Source organism: Rhinolophus sinicus, linkage group LG02 (genome assembly GCF_036562045.2).
Source record: "Rhinolophus sinicus isolate RSC01 linkage group LG02, ASM3656204v1, whole genome shotgun sequence".
In the NCBI taxonomy this organism is placed as follows: Eukaryota; Metazoa; Chordata; class Mammalia; order Chiroptera; family Rhinolophidae; genus Rhinolophus; species Rhinolophus sinicus.
This window is the reverse complement of record NC_133752.1, coordinates 146,625,524-146,639,126: the sequence shown is the minus strand read 5'-3', so window position 1 is coordinate 146,639,126 and position 13,603 is coordinate 146,625,524. Positions and strand designations below refer to the sequence as shown.

The window sequence follows — 13,603 nt, the reverse complement described above, 5'->3', positions numbered from 1 at the left end:
GGGCCAGAGGAGCTTGTTGGCTTGCGGCGCCTGGCTTTGGCCCTGAGACCCCACTCCTGCCCTGTGGTGGGTGATGAATGGAAAGGGGAAGGTAGGAGGGATACTAATGAAGACAATGGAGATGCAAGTGGATCTCTGGAAGGTGAATAGGGGCCCAGTTATTCCAGGAGTCTGGGTCCAGAGCCTGCTAAAGTTGGGGCATTGGTCTGGGTGTCTGTGTCCAAGAGAGAAATTGGAAAGTACAGGAGCAGACCATCTGAACCCTCAGGCTCTGTCACTGCCCTGACTCAAGGTCTCAGCCAAGGGGAACTGATGGCTCCATCATCTGTGAGTCAGCACCCACCACGCCACCCCCACTCCCTGTCTGACCCAGGAGAAACCCCTCCCCCATGTCCCAGACCTAAAATAAACCCAGGCTCTCCTCCCCTTTCCACCCCCACTTTGCTCAGAGTCCAGGAGGGGTGGATGAAGGATGTTTGCTAGGATGACAAGCCCAGGCCTGGTAGATAAGATGCTTGGGTTCCCTTGGTGCTCTGGGACTCTGAACCTAGGGATTGAGACTGTGACCAGATATTTCTGTAGGGACCAAACAGGGAATTTTTTCAGTCTAGGCTAGGCTCAGGAGGAACAGAGGAACAGATTAGGGGAAGGGCACTAATGGGAGAGAGGTGGGGCTAAAAAATACAAGACCCAAAATATAAGGTCTAAAACAAGCAGATCCATGAGAAAGAATTTCCCCTACCCCAGGTAGGGCCTTCTCTTCCAAACCCTCTTCAATTTTTCTATTCTTTTTTTTTTGTAACAGAATTCTATAGCAAAATGTAACAATCCATATAGGAAGTTAAAAGGGAAATAAGATTCTCTGGGGTGTCCTAAACATTGACCTCATTTAATTTGCTCATCCATCCCACCCCCATTACTTTCTGTTCTTTTTCTCCCCTTTGCTGCCATGCACCTACACTTGTTGAGGAAAGGAGTGCCTGAAACTTCTGGGATCAAGGACCTGGAAGCTAGAGAAGAGATGCATCCGGGGTGGGAGCTGAGGGCGGGAGCATCAGTTTCCTGGGATGGCCTTCCCAGATGTAAGCACATCTGGAGCCCATCAGGGAGGGACCTGGAGCACCAGGATTCTCAATACACATCAGATTGGGGCTGTGAAGCTCTAAGGATGAGCCAGACGTTCCCTCCCACCCCCACTAGTTTGTCTGCCATTTCTAGCCCTCTCCTGGGAAAGATTACCAGTCCCAGACAGGAAGTTAGGGCATTGAAGGGGTTTGGAGGAGGGCAAGAGGGCCAGGGATTGCACCCAAACCCAGACATACTTTTTCCCTAGCTTCATCTCTTTTTGGCTCTATAGAGGTGACAGCATCTCTGATAAGGTATGAATCAGTGTGTGTGTGTGTGTGTGTGTGTGTGTGTGTGTGTGTGTGTGTACACAGCATAGATATGCCAGTTGTCCTTAACACAATAATATATTTGCTGTGGCATCAGGTTGGGAATAGGGGCCAGCATGTCCTTTTCCTTGCTTTTCATGAAAAGGCATCAGTCCTCCCCATGAGTTCTCTGGACAGTTGGCACTTCTCACCCCTACACACACACACACACACACACACACACACGCCTTCCTTGGCTGGAAATTCCTCCCTATCTATCATCACCTTGTAATGAGCACATTTGTTTTCCAGGGGTCACGTACAAGGCTAAGAATAGGTCCATCCCCTTGCCTTATCCCTCAGGGAGATCTAACCTGTTGGGGGGTACATGGGTATACAGTGATCCCCGCAAGGGATCCAGGTGTCCCCAGCAGCCAGTCTCTAAGGTAAAATGGAAAGTCCTTGGGGCTGAGAACCAGGCTCAGTGATATGGAGAACTTCTGGGACGCAGAGCTCTCTCTCTTTCTTCCAACAGCTATAGCTTGAGTGGAGAATTGAGCCGTAAAAGGTTCTTAAAGAACTCCTGGACTCCAACATTGTGACTTACTGAGTTGAGATAATAATATAATAGAAGGTAGTGTTGTATATAATTTACAAGTGGTTTATTTCTGGGTCTAATTTACAAAAATATATTGGGTTTCCCTCCTTATCTGCAGCAAAAGGTGAGTCTCCACATCTTTTCACCTCTGGCCACAACACTTACTTGGACTTCAAAGCCCGAGGGAAGAAGCCAAGGGGAGGAGCTTCCTGGCCTTTTGGCTTAGAGCCCTTTCAATAGCTGTCCAATAGCTCAAAGGCCAGAGACCACCTTGTGGCAGTCTCTGCTATAGGCTTGGCTAGAGGCCCCAGATGACAGAATTGTGGGGCTGGGTAGTAGGGCTAGGGCTCTCAGGTCTCTAAGATAGAGGAGGGATGTGTGATAGAGATTGACCTGGGAAGAAGGGAAGTTTGGGGTTTGGGTGGAAAGCTAAGAGGCTGGGGGAGGGAAAGGTGGGATGGAGCGCTAAGCTTTCACTTCCGTGAGCTCAGCTCTTCCTTCAGGCCACACCCTCACACCCAGCTTTCAGTGGCTGGCCACACCTCCACAGCTGGCTGGGAAGAGATCTCATCCCTACTCCCCATCCACAAACCGATTGCTTACAGATGGTCTAGGAAATGGGGTGGAGGTTGAAAGGAGAAAGGGAAGATAAGGGGTGCAGTGAAGGAAAACTGAAGGAAGGAGGGGGAGATTCATGGAAGGGAGAGAGAAGTTGTGATCCGGTGGGGAAGCCTGTGAAGATGAGGAAGAATTGGAAACAGTTGGAAAGGGAGAAGGGAAATGAAAAAGAGGGTCTCACTCCCTCTGCAATTCATCCTACTCACTGCAGACAAATTCATCTTCTTAAACCAAGTCTCAGATGATGTTACTTCTCAGCTCAAAACCTTCCATGGCTCCAATCTTTTAACCAATAGAGATCTGCCTACGCTAAAGTGCCAAGAATGGCAAAGGCACATAGTCAGGGCCATTGACCCAATTCAGCATACATTTTTGAGTGCTAACTATGTTTAAAGCTCAGTGGGCTCTGCTGGGGGGAATAAAAAGGGAGAAGAAGGAGAGGGAATTGGGCATGGAGACACAAGTAAGATCAAAGAGGTGGACAGAGAGATGCCTCGGAAAGAGAGAAAAGGCAGAGTGACTAGGCTGGGAGAGCCAGGAGTGAGGAGTGGAGAATGAAAGAGAAGGGGGTGGAGGAAGCAGGAAGGAGGACCCAGGAAAGATGGTAGGAGAGGAAAGGAGAAGGAAATAAAAGGGGGAGGGATAGAGGGAGAGGAATGTGGAGAGAGGGAGGCAGGGGTGTGGAGTGTGAAGAGTGGGAGACAGAAATGGGAGGACAATCCTTTCTTCCTGCTGGGTCAGGAACTCGCTGCTGGCCAATGAGAGGCTGTTTGGAGTGGCCAGGAAGCCTGTAGGCCATCTGGTCTGCTCCCCACCCCCTTCCCATTTAGGACCCAGCTTTCTATGTCTTTTGCCATTTTTGGGTCCTTGAATCGACTCTCTTCCTTCTCTGGTCCTCTGCCCTCCCTATGCTCACCTCTGGGTACGGATTTCTGAAGTCAGCGTCCTCCTCACTCATCACACTGCAGGCCCGTCTTCCTTGTTGCTCTTTTCTAGGTTTCTTTTCCTGTAGTGGGGGGACAGGGATGAAACAGACCAGAGGAGTTTCCAACTCTGGTTTGCACTCCACTCAGTGTCCCCCCTCCTCCACCAAACTGGTCCAGGGCTGAGATATTTGCGTCAGAAGTCTCTTTGGCCTCTTTCCTGCTCCTGAATCCCTGGGGTGGTATTTGGGGGTAGGAGGAGGGGTAAGGTCCGAGGTGGAAAGTCTGACGCTGAGTCCAGGCCCCCCAGCCCCACTCAGACTGGCTGAGCTCATCTCTCCAAGCAACCACAGCTGGACATTTTCCATGTGATCACCTCGGGCGGGGGATGGGAGGGATGGGGGTGTGTGTGTGGGGTGGGGTCTGGGTTCCAGAAACCCAGACAGAGCTGAGTTTCACAACAAGCAGGCTTGGGGATGGAGCACCCTTAGGTGCCGCCATCCTACCTCTGCTGTGCTCTGTCAGGAAAGAAGCAAGGGATAGAAGCAAGGGCAGAAGAGACACAGGCCTGGAGAAGAGCCAAAGTTGGAACAGATTTTGGGCCCAAGTTGGCCTGGGTTTCTCTATCCCTGCACATGAATGTTCACCATTTGTGCTGGCCAGGCTGGGAAAAGATCCTGTGTGACGTGAATATTTACGTGAGGCGGAAACCTGTGTGTGTGTGTGTGTGTGTGTGTGTGTGTGTGGTCTGAACACCTGAACATACTTGTGTCAGTGTGAATGTATGTATGGGTGGAGGCATCTGTGTCTACTGTGCCTAGAGTGGTCAATAGGCCAAATTTGGGTGTGTGTGTGAGAGTGTGATTGCCTTCCTCTCTTCCCAGTGCAGAGGAAGGTGAGACAGCTGCCTGGGGGATGAGGGCTTCCCACTCTCCCCACCACTCTATCCCTTCTTTAACCCATGGCTTCTTTAAACCACAGATAACTGGAGGGCCAGAGAAAGCAAGTCACGGAACAGAGAGAGAAACAGGTCACTATCCTCCCCAGCAGAAGAAACTGGGGCAAGGGGCTTCCGAGACTCGCTGAGATAGGAGTGACCCCCGCCCCCAGCAGTGGATGCAGGGGTTGCTGTGAGAGTAGCCCGTGGCCCCCTGTCACAAAGGCTGCTGAGCTTTTGAGTGGATGCCTGCACTCCTTTCCTCTCTCTCCCCCAGGCCCTGCGATGTTGGGACAGACTAGAGGAGGCTGGTGGGGAGTATTAGGTGGGGAGGCAGTGGGGGGTGGGCAGGAAGCACTTGGCTGTTTATTCCTTCTCTTTCCTGACTCCTTTGTGGCAGCAGACTGGCTTCCTTCCTCCCTACAGCACCTTGGCTCCCAGCTCATTTCCGCTCTAATGCCCTTAGCACAGCTCCTAGTCTGGCACAGAGGAATATTTTCCAAGCTGGTTTTGGGGGAATGGGGACCCCTAGATGAGTGGGAATAGGGGCTGAGGAAACCAATGAGATGCCAGTGTGCCCCTCCTCAACCCATTCAATGGCAGTAGCCCAGGCTTGAATAAGCTATGGGAGGGGCTCAGAGGATGGGAAGCACAGAACAAAGCAGGGACCCAGGTGTTTGGTTACCTGGGGCCTGCTTCTCCTTCAGCCTGGATGTGGGGAGAGCAGGGCTGCAGACACACCACCCCCCACCCAGGCCTCACTTCTTGGCTGTCCCTACTTGGTTGTCCTTGCCTCAGTTCTGCCCCTGCCCCACCTCCCACCTCTATCCACTGCCCTACAAGTCAAGGAATGTAAGTTTCCTCTCTCACTCGCTCATTGATTAGTCATGGGCACCCCAATCCCCAGGGAACCGTTACTCACCCATGCTGCCCTCCCCCCGGGACAGTCGTCTCCCCAGAACTGGCTGAATTCCTGTAGGAGGAGATCACAGTGTTGGACATGGGTGGGGAGGGTGTGGGGATTGTAGATGGCAGGCAGTATCTTAGAGACAGACAGCCAAAGCTGGAACCCCTTCTTCTCTTCAACACACACATACACGAGGAGGTTATATGCCTGGTTGTAGCCACTTTAATGGCCGCAGAAGTTTAGGCAGAAGGGGTGGGGCTGGGGTAGAGGACTGTGTGCTGTGACTGTAGAGAGAAGGGCCCGAAACAACTGAGCATCTAGTCCCTTCACCGGTGCTGGCTCTGGGGCCAGGATGAGGGCCTGGGGCCCGCTCTTTGGACTTGGCTGAGTGCCCAGGTCTGGCCTCTGTCTACAGAATCAGACAGGGGCCTTTCCCAATAAGGAGCCTCCCAACTCTGGGTCCGGTCCCCTGCTGCCCCCACTCCCTCTCCCCTCTAACAGCTCTTCTGCCCTAAAATGGCCACATTTTCCTTCCCTTTCTCCTTCCCTCCCCCACACCTAGGTTTGGGCCCCAGGAGAGACAAGGGGGCTGGGTAAGGGTAAGACTGCACATGGGCCAGATGGGCTGGTTTGGAGAAGGGTAATGGGATCTCAGGAGGAGAGGGGAATACGGCCACATGACCCAGGTATATATTGGGGTGGGGGGGGGAATGGAGGCACAGCTTCCTGGAGCTATTGTCTTTCTAATAATAATAATAATAGCTTATGCTGTTATACACACTATGTAATATAAATATACTATTATACATATTACAATACATACTGTGACTTCTAAGAGCTTTACATGTACTAACTCATTTAACCAGAACTGCCACTCTACGAGGGAGGTACTGTTCACCTATCTGGTAAGAGGAGGAAACTGAGAGGTTAAGTAACTTGCCCAGGGTAAATGGAAGAGCTGGGGTTCAAACCCAGGCTATGTGGCTTTGCTCTAGGAAAAACCAACTCCCTCACTTTATCTATGGAATACTTGAGCCTCATTGTCAGAGGCCTAAGGAATGCCCAAGTGGCTTATGGGATGGTGATGCTCACAGAAGCTGCCAATCAAATGTGACCCTTGGGTGTTTGCATGGATTCAGACTAAACACTCCTAGACAGCCACTGACCCAATTAAAAACAAAAAAAATGAAAACAAATCTATTGTTGAGTGACATGCAAATGATATGCAGGTTATCACAGAAGCCAAAGAAGTGTGACTGGCGGGGGAAAAGGGTGGGCTGGTGCAAGAAGAGGCCAAAATAAGTTAGGGAAGAACTGGGAGAATGAAGAAGAAACCACAGGGAGTGTGTGGAAGGACTTCCTTGAGCCCCTTTCCAGCCTTTTCTTATGTCCTAGGGAGTTAAAAATAGTGATTTATTCTACCCAGTGAGGGAGAGAAAGGAAGAAGGGGTTGAGAATTCTTCTATCCCTGATGACAGACAGGGATCCCCGGGGCTGAATCCAGGTACTTGACTTGGAAGTTCCGGCTTGAGCAAGACTGCTCCTTTCTGGCTTTCAATTTTGTCTTTCCTAAACCAAAGGAATTGAACTAGAAAATCCCTGAGATTCCATCTCCAACACATTCAGATTCCTATATAGGAACTCAGTGGGGAAAAGCACCGTGGGGGTTGGAGCCCATGTGTGGGGCCAGGACTAAACAAACACTTGGTAACTAGGATGAGCTCAGGACTCTGGGGGAAAGGCTTTGCAGGGGGTGATGGGAAGGAAGCCAGGTCAGGCAAGGCCTGACCCAAAAAAATGAATGGATGGACCCATTCATTCATTCATTCATTCATTCAACTGTGTATCTTTAGAAACTAAATCCTGGGGGGGGGGAAGAAATTAAATCTTAGGAATCTGAGCTTCTCATTCAGGAAAAGGCTCTAATGAGAGTGTGAGTTCTAGATGTCTAGGAAGGGCAAACTCTCAGGTCCCTCCTTAATTTTTGAGGTATTATGGGAAAAATTAACATTTAAAGATATGTGCCAAGGTACCTGACAAGTACCAGGTACAGATCTGAGCATTTTACAAATTTTACCTCATTTAACGTCAAAATAATTCTGAGGCAGCATTTTGTATATCTTTTATGTCAATTTCCCTATTTAATCTTCCCAACAACCCTCTACAATTAATAAGGCCATTTGATTGATGAGGAACCTGAAAAAGGAGGAAAAGGGGAAATTAGATTTTTAATAGGACTTTTTGATTGCTAAAGGTGGGAGGCCCTGGAAGGAGTTAGGGGATTCTCACTTCCCAGGAAAATCTTTTCTGGCTCTGGGTTCAGGATTGGCTTAGCTGAAGGGAGGGTAGGTGCGTGTTCCAGCCCTTGACAGATGGGAGATGAAGATATATACAAACATCACCAGACATGTTACAAAATCAGGAGAAAATGGCACTCTGTTATCTTTGAGAATGTTTCTGAGAAGTCTTTGAGATAGAAACAATCATAGGGTTGGGGGTTACTTTAAATCTGCAAAAGGATCTTGAGAGGCCAGAGGCAGAATTCTGAGTGAACAAGCTGCCATTTGTTTCCACTAACTACTGGCCCAACAGCGGCGATAAGGAAATTAGATATGTAGTGGGACTTCCCTATTGTTTGGTACTGATAGGACGCCTGCCTCCTGTCGGTAACTGTAAAGTTAATGCATTCTTCCATCACCAGTTCACAGGAGGTGGAGGTGAGTGGTAGCGATGGTGGAGGGGGGGATGGTAGTGGAGGTAGGGTGGTTCACCTGCTTGACCTCTGACCAGCTAGAAGAGCCTGAGATTTTTGAGGAGGAAATTTGCCACATGGGCACTTCGGGGGAGGGTCCATGAGTTTGGGCTCCAGCCTGGGGTGAAGTCAGAGACATAAATCACACCTCCTAACTGCCCATTTCCGTTTTGAGCTCAGTTCCCTGCCAAAAGCCCAGTGATTCTGCCAGAGGAGTGCGTGTGGGGATGGGGGAGAGACCAAGGAGTTGGAACTGGGTGGTTGGGAACTGGAATTAATAGGAATTAGTTGGGAATACAAATCTGGTCTCATTAGCGTCATGAAATGGGCTCAGGGTCAGGGCTGGTAGGGCAGGGAGCCCGGAGATCTTAACAGAACTGTGTTGTAGACTCCTCATCCCACTCGGACACACCCACAGCCACACCCAGTCTGCTGAATTCTCTTCTCCCACAAATAAAATAGCTGGGACTTGCCTAGAGGCACAGACACCTACAGAGACACACTCCCCACTCTTCCCTCATCTAATCCCAGATATTCCAGGGCAGCAAGCAAGCAGCGCTAAGTAGAAGAAGGGGGTGGGGTGGGGGGTTGAGAGAGGTAAGAGTATCCTGGATCTTCATTAAGAAACACCCTCCGCTAGTGATCTCATAGGCCTGCACTCTGTCATCTCTTGCCCTTCCCCACTGGGGAGAGGTCTGGATGATCTTCCCTGTCACTTTACGAGAAGCTTGGGGTCTGTTGTCTTTCTGGTGTGCAGTACCACAGTGATGGAGGAGGTGAAGCAGGAGGCATGAGATGGATTGTGCATGATGGGTGGGGTAGGTGTTTGAGGGCAGGAAGCTGAGAAATCAACTCAGACAATGGTGTTTTCCGCTGGCGTGGGTCCAGGCTGCTGGGTCCTGTCTGACCCTAAGAGCACCTCCTACATCCTCCTTTGGTCAGTTTTCCACTCAATGCTCATTTGAGGGGAAAGACAGGAGAGGCAGGGTTCCTCTGGAGGAAAGGTACTCCTTCCATCAGCCCTTTTCCAGGTAACTGTTCTGGGTTTATTGCAGGGACCTGGGGGCATAAATAACCTCATCCAGACTGGCACCATCCCACCCAGGCCTAGTGTTCTCTTCTATGTAAAGGAGTTTGTCATGGTCCCATCATGGTATAACTATAAGCACTTAGACATCTAACAGGAACCATGATGCTTCTATTTGGGGCTAAATTTGCCTCATTCTGTTCTCTGAATTGTCTATTTGCATCCCCATTAATCTGGAAGCTTTAATGGAACAAGAATTGTGTGTCAGTTGATACATCCAGCCCCCAGGCCAGCATTAGGAAAATAATATATGTTTTTTGATATGCAAAGTGACAATATAATAATACTGAAGGAGGGGAGAGCTTGAGAAAGCTGAAATATCTTTTTCCCCCCAAGAAAATGGGAGGGGGTAGGGCCACTTAACTGAGGGTAAACTGGCATCAGGTCTTCCCTGCTCTCCCAACTCTGAAAACCAGAAAAAGCGTCTTTTTAACGTACCCTCTATTGCAGTCGAGTCTCAATGTTTCAGTGTTGTCTCCCTGACGTGCTCAGTGTAGCTTGGCTCCTGTGATTCCAGCATCTGGCGGAATGCACTGTCCTCTGTATCATTCATCAAGGCCCACCCAAGCCCTGCAGAAGGTTCCCCGGTTCATTCTAACTCTCAGTAATGTCCCACTCTTCTAAATTCCTGCCCTCACAGTCTGGACTCTACAGTCTAACACTTAATTATACAGGGTATTTATAAAGTCCTTGTGCAACTTAGAGATTGAATACATTTGGATGTACACATGATAGAAGCAACTATAAATATTGTATGAAAGCATATTCCATAGAATTTTTAATGCGAACGTTTGCTTTTTGTTAATGTGCTTTTAATTTGCAGAGGAAGGGTGTATGTTATACTGGAAAGAAGACATGGCTTTGTTTGAATGCTGCCTCCTTCACTTAATAGATACGTGACCTTGGCAAGTTACTTAACCTTCCTGTATTTGCATCTGTAAAATGGAGATAATACCCTCCTCGTAGATTTGTTGGGAGAATTAAACTAACATATGTACAGTTACCTACCACAGTGCTTGACTGCAAATATTAAAGCCTCATTCAGTCTGATGAATCTGAAATCTATTCGAAGTCTGATGTGTTCTCTGAATGGAATGGAATGTATTTTATAGGTCAATTTTCAGCACAGACATTACTTCCTCCAAGAAGCCTTCCTTTTTTTTAATTAAAATGTACTGGGGTGACAATGGCCAACAAAACTACGTGTTTCAGGTGTACAATTCTGTAATATATCATCTATATATTGCATTATGTGTTTACCATCCAGAGTCAGTTCTCCTTCCATCACCATATATTTGACCCAAGAAGCCTTCCTTGGATCCCCACCCAGTACCCCAGATCTCGCTACTCATAGCATTGACCCCGCTGCATTGCATCTCCTTGTTTAATGGCCTTCCCCACCAGATTCAGTTCTGTGAGGTAAGGATTTCGTTTGCTTCTGTTTTTCCATTGACTAGCGCATTGCCTAGATCAGTAAATATTATTTGAATAAATGGAGCCTTTTTAAAAAAAGCAATGGTAAACATAACATAGTGATTTCTGAACTGGGTAACAAATAATGGTGTTTTTTTTTTAAAAATAGGATAGTCCTCTAGCAAGATAGCACTTCTTGCTATCGTGCTTTTAATGTACATTCAATTCTTGAAATGTATCTGGAAATGTGATCCAATTACTTGTTAACCTTTGTCACCTAACCTGTCCCCACAGAACTATATTTTGTAGGTGTGGCAGAGATCACTGTCTCCCAGCATCCAGTCTCCTCTTCTTCCATTTAATAATATGACCCCCTCCACCCTGCCACCCACTCACTGAGTTGCAGCAGGGTCCATGGCTGCCAGCTGACTACTACTCTGCCTAGCCTCTCTTGCAGTAGTGGGTGGCCACATAACTAAGTTCCGGTTTTCGGGATGTGAGTGAAGCAGTGTGTGTAACTTCTGGGTCATGTTACTAAAAAGGAAAGCTGATTGACCCCCACTACTTCCTCTTTCTTCCTTCTGCTTGCTGGGACATGGGGACAAACTAAGCAAGTCTTCTCTATCAGTTGCCGACTGTCTACCCCATCTACTTCTGCACTGTTACTTTATTTGAACCACTTTATTTGTGGGTCTCTTTGTTATAGCAGCATAGACGACATTCTTTGAATAAAGATCACCATGCAGAGGAGGCCGGTTAGCTCAGTTGGTTAGAGCACAGTGCTCATAACACCAAGGTCGCGGGTTCGATCCCCACATGGGCCACTGTGAGGTGCACGTTCCACAACTAGACTGAAACAACTACTTGACTTGCAGCTGATAGGTCCTGGAAAACCACACTTAAAAAAAAAAGAAAATCACCATGCAATTCATGAAATCTCTTAGCCTCCTCTGAAGAATGTTTTCAAGGAGCTCAAAAATAAAATTGAACCAAGTTTCAATGAGAATAGAATCTGCTGAAGTCTGGTGTATTTAAGGGCATTTTGTGAAAAACTATGAGATTTGTTCTACCATGTGCATATTCAAATTTCTTGCAGGTTTATAAACATCACACATCTTCTATTTAGCATAATATATTATGTATGATCACTTTGAAATTCCAGATGGATTATGTGGTAGCCAGTCTCCAAGGTGGCCCAAGGAGTCCCATCTGATATTCGTGCCCTTTCTGTGGTCTCTTCCTACACTGAATCATGGCTGGCCTGTGTGCTCAACACAACACCATGGAAGTGACATGTGTAACTTGCCAGGCTAAGGCATAAAAAATATTGCAGTTTCCACCTTGGTCTTTCTCTTGGATCTTTTGCTCTGCAGGAAGGTAGCTGCCAGGTCATGGGGACCCTCAAGCAGCCCTCTGGAGAGGCCCATGTGGAGAGGAACTGAGGCCTTCCACCAAAAGCCAGAAACAACTTGTCAGAATTTGAGGTCACTTATGTGAGTCATCTTGCCGCACAAGGCGGCCAAGTGTTCAGCTAACTGCAGACCCAGATGACATTTTCAGATAACTGCAGCCCTAGGTGACATTTTGATTGCAACCTCCTGAGACATATCAAGCCAGAGCCACCCAGTTAACTGCTTCTGAGTTTCTACCCACAGCAACTATGTGCGAGAATAAGTGTTTATTGTCGCTTGAAGTCACTACATCTTAGGGGTAATTTGTTATGCATCAATAGATACCCAATATAAATTCCTTGAAAGTAGGATTCATCTTATACTCATTTTACTTCAAGTTATTGCATCAACCGCCTCCCTGCCCCCTGACTTGGAGATTAGAACATACTAAAACATCTGGTGGAATGTGAAAGGTGAAATGACATTGCCCTTGAAATTCAGCATAATGCAACTAAATGAGAAAAACAAGATGTAATCAGTCTATTCTGACCATTTTTTCTTCCCTGAGAGTATTTAAGATTCCCTAGGGTAGAAGTGAGAACAAGGAAGTAGAACTCAGGTCTCAGGTGAGTATTGTTATCTGTCATTCTGGAATGTTCCCAAACTCTCTGTTCTCAATTCTTAAGTGGTATATTTTCTTAAGCCTGAGTGTATAGGGAAGCTTTGGTAAATGAGGAGTTTCCAATATCCTATGGAAACTCACCTGGGCAAAGGAAGTGAGACAATGCCTGGGGGGGAAGTAAAGAGATGACTCTCTTCACAGAATAAATTCAGGCACAAGGCCTTTCCCAGGGGCCAGGTGAACACTGCACAAGCAGCCAGAACCAAGAGTCAGCCCACTGTGAATGTGAGTGTGTCGGAAGGGACCTGAGTGATGAAGGGCAGTTTTGGGGGAATAGAGCAGAGACCAGAGACAGAACCGCATTAAACCCAAACTCAACATATGGATGTTTTCCAGATGAGTGTCATTTTCTTTTTGACATTGTAGCTCTAGATTCTCTTAGTTACAAAGTTGACTAGAGCCTCCAGCCTTTCAGTGTACAGAGGACTGGGAGGTGTGGGCCTCTGACTTTCAAATCCCTGTGGTGGTGGGTGCCTAGTGTGGGAACAGAGATAGTGGGAGTGGGGACATTGGCAACTCAGAACTGTCACTTCTCCCACTCTTCCAGTACATGGTTACCCCCTTTAGCTTAGACATAGCTTATGCCTGGGGTCACATAAGATTTTGCATGTGCTAGACTGGTCACCCTCAACAAGGGAAAATCAATCACTTTTCAAAATTGATAGCAGATGTTGGAAGAGGAAGATATTCTAGATACCATCTAGCCCAATGTCTTGGTTTTATAGACAAGGAACCTGAGTCCCAGAGAAAAGAAATGACTTGCCCAAGGTCATACAGCTGATGTGGGATAGAATGTAGTGTCTTTATTCCAAATTAGCTCCTTCTACCATGCCACATTTGCCTTCACTCTACTTTGTCATATATTCCAGTTTTTATCCCACTAACTCCCAGTGTCATTCTGGGTCATATTCAGAAAGGTCCA

General features: G+C 47.7%; 1 non-coding gene across 1 annotated transcript; it reads left to right on the top strand.

The window, feature by feature from the left end:
* Window positions 1–11,358: 11,358 nt before the first annotated feature.
* On the top strand, window positions 11,359–11,432 carry TRNAM-CAU (transfer RNA methionine (anticodon CAU)). The gene has a single exon. It is a non-coding gene; the product is annotated as a tRNA-Met (tRNA).
* The last annotated feature ends 2,171 nt before the right edge of the window (window positions 11,433–13,603 follow it).